Here is a 16,586-nt window from a genome sequence, read left to right as displayed (position 1 = left end):
CAATTCACCTGTGAGGGACCTTGCTGTGGACTTTGAGTTCCCCCTCTATGGGTTTTCACCCCTCCACATGGAATGGCTCTTTTCAGCCAGGGCTTGAAACAGGGCATCACAGGCGGTGACCCCTTTGTCTGATTCCAAAACATTGTGAAGAGCAGCCTGTTACATATCTGATTATGGTGTAGAAATGGTATAGCAAGCAATGCCAGTCAGCAGCATCAAGGGCAAATAAGGTCTTGAGCTGTTTTAAAAGGGCATTGATTCACGAAAGGAAGCGGCCATTCTTCCACTATATAGAGCCCCATCTAGAATATGCTGTACAGTTTTGGTCTCCATCACTCAAACAGGACATTATTGTATTAGAGAGGGTACAGAGAAGGGCAACTAAGCTGGCAAAATGTATGGGAAAAACTGGCCAAGCTGGGGTTGTTCACACTGGAGAAGAGGCGCTTAAGGGGAGATATGATAACTATGTATAAATATATAAGGGGATCATATAATAATCTCTCTAATGCTTTATTTACCAGTAGGTCTTTCCAGCTGACACGTGGGCACCCATTCTGATTAGAAGAAAAGAGGTTCCGCTTAAATATTCGGAAGGGGTTTTTACAGTGAGAGCTGTGAAGATGTGGAATTGTCTCCCTGAATCAGTTGTACAGGCTGATACATTAGATAGCTTTAAGAAGGGGTTGGATGGCTTTTTAGCAAGTGAAGTAATACAGGGTTATGGAAGATAGCTCATAGTACAAATTGATCAAGGGACTAGTCCGATTCCCATCTTGGAGTCAGGAATGATTTTTTTCCCCCTCTGAGGTAAATTGGAGAGGCTTCAGATGGGGGTTTTTTTGTTGCCTTCCTCTGGATCAACTAGCAGTTAGGCAGGTTAAAAAGAGTTAAAAAGGTTGAACTTAATGGATGTGTTTCTTTTTTAAACCTAACTTACTATGTTACGCTACCATCGCATGTTTTAACTCTCACAGGCCTGTATCATGTCACCATCTCTGTTACTTTTGTTAAACCCTATCTTGGTGTGGGGGTGTCTCAGGGTTCTGCACTTGATCCTCTGCTGTTCTCCTTCTACACTCTTTCTTTAGGAGACCTTATAGTTTTATTTGGCCTTAAATATCACCTGTATGCTGATGACATCAAGATATATTTAGACACCCCTTCACTAACTGCTGACGCTCAGACCCAAATCGGAGACTGCCTCGTAGGTATCTACTGTTGGATGAACCAAAGCTATCTCAAGCTCAACTTGGTGAAAACTGAGCTCATGGTCTTTCCACCCAAACCTAGCCCATCTCTTCCTTTTGTGTTGCCATCACTAAGCACTGCAGTTTTGTAAATTAAAAAAAAAAAAGAGAAAATTAAGTGAGTTATAGTTAAACATTTGGGCTGCAGTTAAATATATGTAGGCAGAAGAAAACCCATCAGTACCAATGGAGGATTCTGTAGCTCAACAGGCTTAGCTTATACTCTAAGAGAATCACTTACTGAAGTGACCCCGAGTGTTTATCTAGTGAGAAATGAGAGTAATAAATTAACCTCCTTTTCTATGGTTTACTCTAATAACGAGGTGCGCTTTGTCAGGCCGTGCAAGGGCTCCCTTATAAGATACATTTGAAAATACAGAGAGCTGTGAATCAAGAAAACATTAGGATATCAGAGTCCATTCTGGCATGCGTAATATTGTGCATAGGGAATATAGTCATCAAAATGTTTTCTTAAAAATATAACATAAATAAATCAGGGGTAAATTAACATATATTTATTTCATTTTGTTTTAGCTACTATATTAAAGTATAAGCACGCAGGCACCTTTAAATGAAAATGTTTTGAATGAATTATGTTTAAAATTAATATGTTTAAAATCACTAGCGAATGCAACGAAATAAACAGATAATGAATTCATTATATGGTTAAAAAGATTTAAAAAGATCTAAAAAAAGTTTATAAAGAATGAAAATGACCTAATCTAAATTGAATAGATTCAATTCATGTTGACTGATAGAGAATATCTAAAGATAGAGAATGTCTAAAGATGTTTTCAGAAAATTTATAAAGATGTTTGTTAAGAAAAATATATTACTATGGTAATATACCTTCCCATACAAAGTTCCCTTACATCGCGGAGAAAGTTATATCTACATAAGAAAACAAGAGTTGTGTGCGATGTTATCATGTAGAACTGCAACTACGTAAATCAAAAATATGAGTGAGTAAGTTGCAGTTAAACATATGCGCTATAGTTAAACATTTGTGAATAGAGAAAACCTATTAGCGCTAATAGAGAGATTTACGGAGTTTTGCTAACCTGTGACTGAGACTCAGGATAATTACTTATTGAATTGATCCTGTGCGAGAAATGAAAGAAATAAATGAACCTCCTCAGCTTCAATCCACTCTGCTAATTAGGTTCATAGCAGTGCATTGTATGTGGTGATTTAGGAATTATTTTGAAAGTATGGAGATTGGGGATTGAGAAGAAAAGAAACTAAAGTATACTTAATAATTAATAAAGGCGCATACTTTAAAAGAAATAAAAAATCATCTTTTGTAAAATAATGAGAATTAAATAAACCGATACTAAGTTATAATAAGATATGAAAGATAGTAATAAGTGGACACTAAGAATTTTAGCTGCCTTTTAAAATGTGGAACGAAATATGCATGACAATCCTCTGAGAATTTTAATTGAATCTGTATGTTAATTAATTTAATTGAATTGTTTCAATCGTCTTTGAATCATGTATACAAAACGACTTTCACACATTCTGTATATACAAATAAACTTTGATCTTTATTCTCCCTGACAGGGTTAATTAGAGGAGATACTGTGCCAGATGTGATGCTAACTCCTGATACTTTTTAATATACATGTTTGTATTTTTTGTTTATGACAATGACTACGTGTGTTAACACATGAAACACGTTAGGAGGAGAATTGTTGGGGAAATGAAGTAACTTTTTAATCCACCGCTGACCTCTGGTTTGTGAAAGTGCACGCAGCAGTTTTGAAGTGATCATCTCTTCCTTTTACCATTATTATTGATGGCATGATGTGGAAATGTGAATGGTACTGTTTCATTCTGTTTGTAATGTGTACTAAAATCTGTCACACTGGTTTTAATGTAAGCGTTCACATGGGTGAATGGTATTCCTTTCTATTACTTTTCCTTTTCTCCATTAGGCTGACCACCTAATGCACTATACTTTCTTTACCTCTGAACTTGTGTTAAAAACTTACTTGTATTGTGTGTTACATTTAAATGTGTAAGGCAGGGGTGCCCATACTTTTTGCAACGAGGGCCAGATTTGGTGAGGTGTAAATGTGTGGGGGCCGAACATTCAGCCTGACATTCTTTGAACCATTAACATTAAATTACAGGAATCGAGTAATAAATAGACCAAGTGGCAGATCATTTCACTAATGTGCCTTAATATTACTGCTATGGGATTCCTGATCGCACTGTGCTGGGGGGCCTCATTATTATTAATTTCATGATGGAGGCTGAGGGCCGGTGTAAATTTGAAAAAGGGCCGCCAGACATGCCTGGTGTAAGGTAAATGCTACAGTGTACATATATGCATAGGAAATTTAATGCATTTGTATTAGCTATATATTGTGAACGATTTTAAAATACAGCTTTATTGCAAGTGAAGCTTTGATACAGCCTAGTGTGATACAGCCTGGTGTGGTGGCTTGCACCTTTTAAGAGGCAGGTCAGCAGCACTTCCTGTGATTTAAAGGGAATGATGCAGTGCATGGTGGGAGTTCTGACTCCTATTAAAGGCTGGAGTGATGTGAAAGCAGGAGAGTCATTGGTAATGTACAAGTTCGAAGTGCTGGTTCTAACAAGTGGTTCTGTATGATGTAAATATAATTTTTGTTGTTGTTTTTTTGTAACAGTCTGCTTTGCAAGTCTCTGAACTGTTAAATAAGAGTCTTGCTTAATGTTTTTTTTATAGAGGTCTGGAAAATTAAATAAATAATTTTTTTTCATCAAGACGAGTACTTTTTTGAGAAAATGTCCTCATGTCCTCATGCCTCACACATGACCATCACACATGACCATTAATCCTGCTTGGGGATCATCTTTGAATAGTTTCTCTCCTTCTCTAACCATATTAATACTACTGCCAAAACATGCTGCTTCTTCCTCCACAATATTGCTAAAATACGCCCCTTTTCTTTCAGAAACAATAGCCAAAAGAGCAATCTATGCCCTTATCCTATCCTGTTTAGACCTTTGCAATCTCCTACTGTTAGTAAAATGGGACTCTCAACCACACATGACTTTTGGGTTTGTCTGATGCCACAAGGCTAACAGGGAAGTAAACAAAATATATAAATTGCATATATGAAATATGTTATAAAACATCAATCCCCACTTTGTGACCAATTAATTGTGTGTATCTTTGGGTTAAGATAGCCGTTTAACCCTTATAGAGACAAGGGAGGGGTAATAATATGAGGGCTTCAATCATGCAGTATCCTATTTTCCCAAAACAGACAGCACCAGTTCAAGCAGCCAAATTTCTTACTCACAACTTTTTCAGATGTGTCTCAATAAGTTAACTTGCCTCCCACATGAATCCATAGCAGCAATCTATTAATTGATGAAAACAGAGGTACATCAACCATAGTGTAAACATACTTTTCATGTTTATAAAACCATAAAAATAATGCACTTACACTTTGCTTTAAAACAATTGCTTCACAGTCACAACGTTTAAGTGGGTTTGATGTTCAGTCCATAAGACAACAGGTAGCCGGTGTCTCTCTCCTTGTGTCTCCACTCACGCTGAACCCAGAAGTGATATCTCTATGGGCTGCTAGGATACCTCCCTCACCCTCATTATCTTATGCATGAAGTAGGAGTGCCCAGGACCATGCCATTAATGACCCTCTGTAAGTGGTTGTTGGTTTCAGACTCAGAGCAATTTCAATTGACAGAGGAGATATGGACCCTTTCCTATAATCCAAATATGTTTTCATAACTGTCCCCCCCTGCAGCTCCAGGCTCACAGCTCCTTTCTTTTTATCAACAAATCAAAAGAACTGACTGGCCTAGATCTCTTGCCCAAATAGTGTGACTCCAAATTGTCTCCGAAGGTAAATATGGATAGCACCTTTACATAGCACCCTGCAGAAATGTCTGATTAAGGGTTTCTTTGTGGGCTGACAACCAAAATGTTCCCAGTGATAACCTTTTACAATGTCAGCGCAATACTGCTCTGGCATGACACCTACCAACCAATCTTCCTGACTCCCATCTCTCTCCCCCAATCAATCTTAAACTCCACTACCAGAATGCTCCTGCTTTCTCCTAAGAGGGAATCTGTTCATCCCCAACTAGAATCCTTAGCATGGCTGCCTGTTAAGCAAAGGATACCATATAAAATCCTTCTGATTACATTCAAAGCCCTTCAATCCACTGCTACACACTACATTTCTTCTCGTCTCACTGTGCGTTTCTGGTCGTCCCAAACCTTTCTATTTTGCTGATCCTTACCTCTGGAATTCCATCCCTGAATATCTCCGTAAGGAGAGCACTTTTAATCTCCTTAAAAAAAGCACTTTTAATCTCTTCAAAAACAAAAAAAGAGTCTACATTTTGGAGCACTAGAACATTAGTCTAGTCCTGGTACCTATTGTGCAATGCCTTTTACCTTGTGCACTTTTTCATCTCCATTATGTTTTCACTCCAACTTGCAGTGCAGCAGTAAAGAGTGCCTGGTGTTTATCAGAGCACAAGTCACCTGGGAAATGGACAATATGTCTAGTCCCATGTCAGATTTCAAAATTAAACATAAGAAAATCTTTGTTCTTTTGCGACTAACTGTAACAGGAAGAAGTGTGGAAGCAAAAGATAGAACTGTTAATTGGCTTATGTGACCTAGCATGTGCAGTTTTGTTTGTGTGCACCGTGAATCCTAGGATCCCAGTAGCGGCCCTCATTTTTTAAAATGGCAATTTACTATTTATGATTACCCAATCAATTCTCCTTTTGGGCGATAGGAACAGAAAGCCCAGCCCTAAATGTGGCTTTTGTATAATGTACTTTTATTTATATTGTACTTTTATTCATTGTATGGTGTTGCAGCTCCTTGCAGCTCCTTATAATATAGTAAAGAAAGCTAAAGAATTTCTCAGTAAGCACAGTATGGGCTGATGTTTCCATGTCTTGATTGATTTGTAAATGTATATTTTATAATATATTGTAAATACAGTATTGTATATATGATATATTACTTGAAACAGTTATGACAGTTTCTGAAGAGATAAAATGGAGAGAGAAGCCCAAGGTGCCCAACACTGGACTAATTGATGGTACGAATGGGGACCCAGTGCAGTGGAACACTTCATGAGATTTAGCTGGAGATGCAAAGCACCAGAGAGGAGACAAACTTTTAGTTAACCTCTACTCCTATGTAGAATTCTATACATAGGCAACTAACAGACACTTAAAGAGTTAAACTAACCTTGGTTATTGTGTACACCTGTCTTGCTCACTCGTATATTTGGAAGTCTTTTTTTTATTTTATTTAATTTTTAGATCAAGGGGTTGCCATTAAAGGATACATGAGGGTGTACAATGTAGTCCACGGAAGACATTCATATATTCAAAAACACAAAGGTTGCTTGTATCTCTTCCCTGAAGCACACACTTCTCAACATAATATAAATACAGATTATTTGCTATAGGATAATAATAGTATAATAGTGCTCAACAGAATCCTTTATTGAAATCCATTTTTCAAAAGAGCAAACAGATTTTTTATATTTCATTTTGAAATTTGACCTGGGACTAGTTGCAGGGACACTCCTGCTATGAGGCAAGGTGAGAACCTTGGATTTTAATACATGATTTAAATACAGTAGTCCAGCAACGTCAGCGTTGTATTCTTAAAGCAATATTGCTCAATAAAACCTTTCCACCAGCTCTCCAGGGCCTGTATCAGCATTAAAATTTAAAGTAATCCTCCAATGACAATCCCAGCTGATCTGTCTAAAGCTGGCTCTATGTTCTGTGTTCCTGCATTTGGCGTTAGAAACATTAAACACAGTTGCCTAACACTGAGCAAGTTGTTCCTTTATTGCCATGATTTTTTCCACTGTAATATCATTACCCCAAAATGGCACAATAATCTCTGTATGTAAGATAAGAGCAAGATGGATGACATAGAAGAAGGTGGGGAGTTGCAGGAATTAAAATGATACACAGGAAGAGAGCCGTTTGCTATTCTGTTGGTACTACGAGTAGCATAGTAGTTTTTGTTCAGGACGGGTTTAAAAAAGTTATGGGGGAATATAATAAAAGTCGCCAATGGAAAAACTATTGGCAATGCTTTGCGCAAATTTAATATAGCTTTTGAGAACCCGAAAACTGTTTAGTGACCACTTCCGACAGAGGAAGACTGTTTGCAAATTATATAGTTTGTGACAATGCGCAGTCAATGTAATAAAACGTCTTACTGAAAAGTCGTTATGTTTGCTCCAAAAGATTACGACACCTTCAAGCACTTCTTAAGAGTGCGCAATTAACATTCACAATGCACAATTATAATGAGCAATGCAATAACCATTTAAGGAACAATATTACATTGCGAGATGTAGATGTATTTTATTCTTATTGGTGCGAATTATTTTGCTCTTTGCGACTTTAATTACATTCCCCTATCAGGGACTGGTTATGTTCTGGGCATCGCCATAGCTCCTGAAAAAAAGCTTACCATGTTCTAGTTTTATACACAAGGGTACTAAAGCTGAGTTGTGGTTTCCCTGCATAAGGATCCCAGGAAGAGACTATGGTCGCATGCACACACTTTCCCACAATCTGCTTTGACAGAAAGTGGCGGGCTCAGTTGGTAGCCATTGGTCTTTTCAAGCATTCCTAGTGTGAGTTGGATATAATTGTATAATACACAAAAGCCATGAATATCTTGTAAATGATATCCTTATAAACGGTGAGTTCTGATGTCATCAGTTATAAACGGTGAGTTCTGATGTCATTTCTGTCACATGACTCAATAACATTTGTGTATTATAATAGATAAAGTACACCCTCTTGCAAAATATGAGGATATTAGAAGTTACCTCAGAGTTCCATGACCTGTATAAAAACACTCGGCCTTTGGCCTCGTGTTTTTATATGGTCATGAAACTCCTCTGTAACTTCTAATATCCTTATATTTTACAAGAGGGGGTACTTTATTCACTATATATTAGCTGTTATTTATTGTTGCAATATTTATTTCCATCCAAACCACAATGTCTTTTATTGTCTACCACGAGTGGTGAAATGAAGAGGGGGTATTGGGAAATTGGAATGCAGCGTCATGTGTACACAGATTGGGGGAAATTACTATGGGACCACTAGATGCATCAACTGTTTCTGCATTGCTTTGTTACCAAGACTCCAGAAATGTGTGAGCAGGTTATTGCATATTGTAAGTAATTAAAACTATGAATGACACTAAAGTAAATTATACCTCCTATATTTATTTGGTAGATTTAATTTACAATATTATGCTATTTGATTGCATTGTATTATCGGTACATTCCAAGTTAACTTTTGACAACAGGAACAGATGTTATTGTGGGTGTTCAGCATCTGGATCTGTGTTGCATCTGTTTAGTATTGACCCCGAATGATTTAAAAACTGTATAAGGTTAATAAACAGTGGACTCTTCCAATTTATTTTAATCATAATTAAATCCAGAAATATGAGTTAGGTTGTATAAGGATTATCTTGATACGGGAAGAAATGACATTTAACGCCATATTTTTGGTAACTAACACTTAGTTAAACTAAGGGAACGATTTACTTATATTCGTTTTTTTATTTTTTTCAAGAATCAGATTTTCTATCTAAAAATTTAGTTTTTTTATTATTTCTCTAAGAGGGTTATTTATCAAAATCCAAATTTTTTTCACTATTTTCTGAAAACCATTTTGACCAAAAATTTTCACAAATATTTCTTGTGCGGGAAATGACTCCATAAAATTGTGAGAAAATCAGAATCATAGATTTTTTTCGGATTTGATGCCCAAAACCACTAAGGGCAAATTCACTAAGCGCCGAAGCGCCTAACGCAGTGATCCCCAACCAGTAGCTCGTGAGCAACATGTTGCTCCCCAACTCCTTGGATGTTGCTCTCAGTGGCCTCAAATCAGGTGCTTATTTTTAAATTTCTGGCTTGGAGGCAAGTTTTGGTTGCATAAAAACCAGAGGTACTGCCAAACAGAGCCTCTTGTAGGCTGCAAGTCCACATAGGGGCCATCAATAGCCAATCACAGCCCTTATTTGGCACCACCCAGGAACATGTTTCCTGCTTGTGTTGCTCCCCAACTCTTTTTACATCTGAATGTTGCTCACAGATGAAATAGGTCGGGGACCCCTGGCCTAACGCTAGCATCAATTCGCTAGCGATGGTCATTTTCGTTACTTCGCAAATTCACTAACGAATGCTGGCGTAAATTCGCTAGTGTTACTTCGCACCCTTACGCCTGGCGAATTTTCGCAACGGACGTAACTACGCAAATTCACTAACGCGCGCATTGTACTTAACGCTACCTTTTACGCTAGACTTCCTTCGCCACCTCAGACCAGGCGAAGTGCAATAGAGTAGATAGGGATTGCTTCAAAAAAAGTTCACATTTTTTCTGACTCCAGAGCATTATTCATAATCTCTGAAGTAAGGTTCCCCTTTAGAGACTGGATTTCTCTTTCCATATCAAGAACCTTTAAATTTCTTTAAGTGATATTCCCTCTCTTTGGGATTGGTCAGGCAGGCTTTCTTTCTCTTTAAATGCCTTGGCTTGTTGAGAATACATCACTTATAACTTTTAAATGTGTTTTACCTGTTCAGATATGTTCACTCCTTTCAACCTCTTTTACCACAGCTTTAGTGGGCACTTGCACTCCAGCTGCCGACTTTACCTCTTTTGCTTTGTATGCAGTAGAAGCATCAACCTCCCGAAAGGCTACAATGCATGCTGTCTTTATAACTGGCATACTTCCTCCCACCACAGGATTTGCTAATACCTTTACCAGTGGGAGTAGGGATGCCACAATCTTGTTCCCCTTGCCATCACATTGCAAGATGTAGGTTGCCAGATCTGGGCACAACACTTCCAAAAGCACTTGGTTAAACCTAAAGTTGTTTATAAGGTTCATGAAACACAGGAGTATACTTTCTGTTGACTCCTTGCCTGGATAATTTATCCAGATAGCTTTATCAGTCAAATGAAACTCACTGGGCTGAATTTCCTGGCAACATTTGGCAGCCATGACTAGAGCTTTTCTCTGTGCTTGGATGCTGAAGAACTCTAAGTCATAGAAACAGTCACCCAGTTCACCAGTCTATAATATGGCCCTGTCATGTGTACGAGACATAATCTCAAGTATAGCCAAAGTTTGTTCCACCATATCCAGGTTTCTTACACATTGTACATCTTCCAGTAGTATGGGTAGTATGTTTCATTCCCAGCAGTTTTATAAGTGCAGTCACAAGACTCTTTATTGGAAACCCTTGTAAGTGCTTCACAGTACCTTCTTTTAACCACTGGACTATTTCAGCAAGTCACTGCAGGTTCTGACTCTCATTGTCACTTTTCACACTATTTAACCATTGTTGTACCTGGAAGTTTTCTTTAGTGTTAACTCCCTTGGGCTGTGAACTATACACTTTAGCTGCACAATTTCAGCTTGACATGGAGATATTTTACATGAATCAGATTTATTGCCATCTCTAAGCATTGCGCATTCTATGTCACGGTTTTTGTTTAACACCAACAACATTTTCATGTTAAGTCATGCAATTCACATTATGTTGTGGTAAACATTTTACAGCAGTATAACTTTGAATTCCTAAACTTTTCTCTTGTTCAGGACAAACATTCAGCAACCACTTTGCTTTCAAAGAACCTTTTCCGCTTTGCTTGCCCATCCTTGCATTCTGAACACTGCATATACAAGCTGAATCAATTAGCCACTTTAATTAACCTGCACCTGTGAGCAGACTTTCAGCAGCAGCTTCTGAACCACAGAGCAAAGATTCAAACATACTTTTTCCAGGCAGGGGTGGATTAACGCCTAGGCTAGCCTAGGCTATAGCCCAGGGGCCCATTAGTGGTAGGGGCACATGGGTTTTCTACTGAATTTTTTTTTAATTTAAAAAATTAACCAGGTCCGCTGCCTGGGACTGGGAGACAATTTTCAGCAGAAGGGCAGTGGCACTGAAGGCAGCTGCAGGCAGGTGTGCGTCTCTGCGTGTGTGCCAAACCAATCTCTCTAAGCCTGCCCCGGCTGACTATCTTCTTTGGAAGGCGCTCTACAGTGACATCACTGGTGTGCGCTGAAGGCTTAAAGGACAAGGAAAAGCAAAAAAATAAAATCCCATTTTTACTTTCTTTAATGAAAAAGAAACCTATCTCCAATATACTTTAATTAAAAAATGTGTACCGTTTTTATAAGAAACCTGACTGTATGCAGTGAAATTCTCCCTTCATTTACTTCTCTGTATAGGAATTGTCAGATGTTCCCTAACTGCTGAGCAGGGAAACAATTATACTTATGAACAGAAGGGGGAGCCCCCACCTTACTTGCCAGCCATGCAGAATTCAAGCAGCTTTGTTTATGACGATCCCTAAGCAGCCCAGACCACACTGAGCATGTGCAGGGTCAGGGTCAGGCAAAGATGTTTAACAAAGTTACAAGATGACAGCCCTCTATGGCCAACTTTGAAAGCATAAATCATTTGTTTGATTAGGTTTTGTGGTGCAGTTAGTTCATGCTTATGTTTAGTATACAAAATACAGCATTTCTAGCATTATTCTATTTTAGACTTTCCTTGTCCTTTAAGACAGTTGAGAGCGGTGTGCTCTATCACATACACGGTCAGACGCAGGCAGAGCAGACACACAGTCTGACTCCTTCTTCGTTGCAGTCGTCGTTTAATTCCAGTTTGAGAATAATCTACAAGGATTTTGTATATTGACCATTTTTGAGTTTTCTACAGATACTCACGTTTCCCCATACACTCCAAACACATACAGGCTGATAAAAATTACCCCCTGTGAAAATACCACTCAAGTGTCAGAAAATTGAGTTTGTCAGTGTCTGTCTCATTAACACACGGATGTAATAAAGGCTGGTAGCAATGCTGCAGGTACAGTGTGTATAGTCAATGGCAAATGCCAGTAGGTTTGTGCGAAGTGTTTTGTCTGCAGCCCCAAACCTTGTAGGAAAATATAGTATAATACTGTCTGCCTTTTCCATCGTAGTCAGACTCGCTCAGTCGTCACCACTCTTGTCACCCAAGCCCAAGAGTTCCCTATTTTATTAGCTTACTGCACAATTTAAGCAAACAAACAACTGAAGTCAATCAGAGCTAAATACAAAAAAGAAGGCTTGCATTGCCTCTGAGCTTCCAGCTAACCAGTTCAGATTTCAGATTCTACATTACTTAAAACTGAACTTTTAATAATATTACATAAAACCTGAAAAGCACGCTGTCACAAAGACGTACTCCTCCTTACACAAGGGAGCAGTGTGTGACATGTCCCTAATATACACAAATGTTTAAAAATGGGAATCCGATCGATCAGTGAAACGCATAGGGCGGGTGGCATAGGTGGACGGTGGGTGACTAGCTCCCACTCGCTCCCCACGTAGACAGGCAGAAATTGTTGGGGCACGATTGGAAGGGAGGGAACCTGGGGGGATCCAGGAGGGTAACTCAATAAGCAAATGGAGCTTTAACTGTAATTGATTAGCGTATGCTTAGTGTCACTACCCATCCACCATATGCTTCAATAATTTAAATTTTTTTTTTTTTTTGTGGCAGCGTGCGTATACTTTACCAAGTAGTGAGTGGTCTGATGTCCCGTGAGGTAAAGCAAATAGTGATTGTGCCCCCAACAGTACTGGAACCTCCACAGCATGATCCTGACTGAGGGTTCCTCCCAAAATTTGAGGAACATTTGTCATTACTATGTCTGAAGTCTGAGGGATAGCACAGGGTTAATTAATTTATGACTTGTCAGCTAAACTTTGGTCCTGTTTTATAATAATAGTTGCCTCCACTACCCTGTGCCTGTCGTGGTGATATAAGTGTAATATTGTTATTCCCCAAAACTGCCTGGTTCTTTTGATATCAAATATGTCAAATATATCTGTCACATGAACACATGCATTGCAATGCACTTCTGATAAGCCCAGTGTGGTGCGCCTGTACAATAGACACTAATGGAAAGAACTCTTTGCTTCCATCAAGAATATGATTGTTGTGTAATTTACGAAATACTGGTTGGCCATGATTTCATATTTCTTGAGGTACAGTATACACAGTTTCTTTGATGTTCAATGGAGTCTATGAGTCTGTGGGAAACACAGAACTTCCTTGTAAGCACCCAGGTGTGAAATCTCTGCTAAATCTTACCTGGGTTACAGACAAAAGGGGTCTCCAAAAGGATGCTTAACTGAACACCTTTGGTCAAGCACATTTGTCCAGCATATAGTTAACTCTTATTATGACAATATTGTTCTGGCATGCCAAGATCTCTTAACTTTCATGGCATTCTTGGCCTTAGAGAAATAGAGGTTTCATAAACCTCTAAAACCACTAAAATTCCACCTTTGATAAATAAGCCTCCAACTGTAGTTTATTAACACTAATAAACCTCTTATAAGAAACTGTTTATTTGTATGGATACAGTTAAATGGGTATCTCTATTTGAGACATGTGGAATACATTTAAATGATTTTTACATTTCAGTACATGACCTATGCTGCAATTCAGTGTTATGAAATGTAGTGCATCATCTCTCAAATCAAAGCAAGTATGTAACTGAAATTCCCAGCACTGATAAAAGAGCTGAGGAAATAATAAAGTACGTGAACGTGCAAAATCATGTAATCACTCAAATAACCGGTCTAAAAAAAATTAGATGAGAAGGTTTCTTCCAGCATTATGTCAATGCTGGAACAGTATTTTTGAAACTGCTGTTTGATTTGGAGGCAGAAGAAAGCCTGACAAATTGCTGGATTGGGAACACACTGTGTTTGGGACTCACCTTTGTGAAAATATTTTATATTACACATTAAGTACTATGGGGTAGATTTAGTAACATCTGTTTTCTGGGGTCTTTTTTGTAATTAGAACTTTGGTATTTCTATTCGTGATTTTTATATCCAGATGTTTTAATAAATAAAGAAATGTTTGCATTTTTTAGAATTGTTTAAAGAGTTTATTCATGGTAGAAAAAACCCTCTAAAATTACACAAATATGGATTTTTTGCAGGATCAGGGTCCCGCCCTGTAGAGCTTACAATCTACAGTAAGTGATAATGTATACAGTAAAGGTTGTCCACACTCTAATATACTGCACGTGTTTCTAAAAGTGCTTTATTCAATAAATCTCACCAACATTTGGCTTCTGCTTTGGGGATTTCCTAAAGGATGAAACATGGATCTTAATTATATGGATGGATATATTTTTCATGTACATGCTGTTCTTGGAGCCAAAGATTGCCTTTTGAACAGATGAATAATTCACCTTAACAAACTGTACTGCTGCAGTCCCTTGTAAAGGATGTTGTTTCTCACTCTACCTGTGTCATCTCCCATATACAGGGTTTATGGGTTATACCAGCTTTCATTTACAGAACGATTTTAGCTGTTACAAAGAATTTCTCGGGGGCGGAGTTAGCCGCGAACAAGAGTAGTCGCATCAGTTTGGGCTCCGCACATATCGAATTAAAAGGAGGCTTTTTACCAATCGGAGGTAATATAATCCGCAGTAAAAATACATAACAGTGGAGGTCGACTGATCCATTTTGGTCGATTTGGCAGGCGCCGTCATTGGGCCCTACGGATATCCACTCCTGGTGCTTTGTGCCGCTTGTTCCCAGACCCGGTGCATCGAGGTTGCAGCAGGTGAGGGTGCCTGAGTAGTGGTCAGAACTGTTGCTGCTGACTGGTGCTGCGGTGGAACTGTTTGAGGGTTGATGTGACGGCACTTGCGGAACTAGTCCTATTGGAGGTGGTGCGCCATTGAAGCCTAAACTAAATTGCGCACGTTAAAATTCTCTGCGTAGCTTAAAAGGATATCATTTACTTGCTCGTAACATTTAAGTCAATGCAGCTGGGACACTGATATAAAAGGGAACTTTCTCCTCATCGCTATATTATTTGTATTACCTTCCTCCACTATAACATCTATCTCCACATATCTACGTATGCTAACTCCACTCCCTCCACATTTAATCCTGTAATCATCTTGGCAACTATATGTGTTAGAAGCTTTCAAATACACTACTTTGCCAATGCTTTATTTGAACAGATTTGAGTGGATAACTAACACATCTTAAAGACTATGGGCTTGTATTAAAGGACAAGGTGTAATCTTCGGAGCCACAATAATACCATAATTTGCTACAACACATCCACCATTTTGGATTTTTGTTGATAAGCTACAATATCTGCAACATGGGGAAAATAGACAAAACCCCTCCTCCCCAAAAAACCACACCAAAGGAAAAGCTAAAAAATCTAGATGCATACTTGGCTAAAGAAACTGGTTGTACAATAAACTGGTCTGAGTCAGAGGAACCTGCTGAAAAAGCAATCTCAGCCTCCTAAACTTCATTCAAGAGATGCCTCATTAATGGAACAATTCTAAATAATGTTGCATACGGAACTAGATATAACTACAAAAAAATTACTGCCTCTTTATCAAAAGAAATTAAAGAAATCAGCAAAAGAACAGATACCCTGGTGCACAGACTAGATGATGCAACAAAAGTCCTGGATAGGGATGGGTGAATTTTTTCGCCTTGTTTCGCCGCAGAAATGACGCCCATAGACTTCTATGGCATTGTGCGACAAAAAAAGACGCGCATCAAAAAAATTTAGCTGCGTGACAAATTTTTTTTGATGCCCACAGACTTTAAAGGGCGTCGGTTGCGAATTTTTGCCGAAATGAAACAGGTCAAATTCGCCCATCCCTAGTCCTGGAGGGTCATGAAATGAAAATAGACTCTTTACGCTATCAGCTGCAGGAGCTACAGGATAAAATGGAAGACATGGAAAATAGATCATGCCGAGGAAATATCAGAATCAGAGGTCTCCCAGAGTATAAAAATTTGGAATCTGACATTACTGATTTTTTTTCCATTCTAGCTCCACATCTTTCAACATCTAAATTAGAAATTGACAGAATACATAGAGCATTGGAAAGACCACCACAAGAAGGCAATCCCAGAGATGTGATTCTAAAGCTTCATTATTATGCCACAAAAGAAACAATAATGCAAGCAGCATGACATTCTATTCGACTAGAATATGAAGGTCATCCATTACAACGGTTTGCAGATATAGCCCCAGCTACAATTGCTAAAAGGCGTTCCTTCAAACCTATTACAGCAGTTTTACAGCAAAATAACATAAAATATAGGTGGGACTTCCCCTTCCGTCTTCATTTTCTACATCATGGAAAGCAATACTCTACAGCGGATTTGGAAGAAGCAACTGAATTGCTGCATCACTTGCATCTTAAACAACGTTCCCCTAACTCAGA

This window comes from Xenopus laevis, chromosome 4S (genome assembly GCF_017654675.1).
Source record: "Xenopus laevis strain J_2021 chromosome 4S, Xenopus_laevis_v10.1, whole genome shotgun sequence".
Lineage (NCBI taxonomy): Eukaryota > Metazoa > Chordata > Amphibia > Anura > Pipidae > Xenopus > Xenopus laevis.
This window is presented reverse-complemented; position numbering follows the sequence as displayed.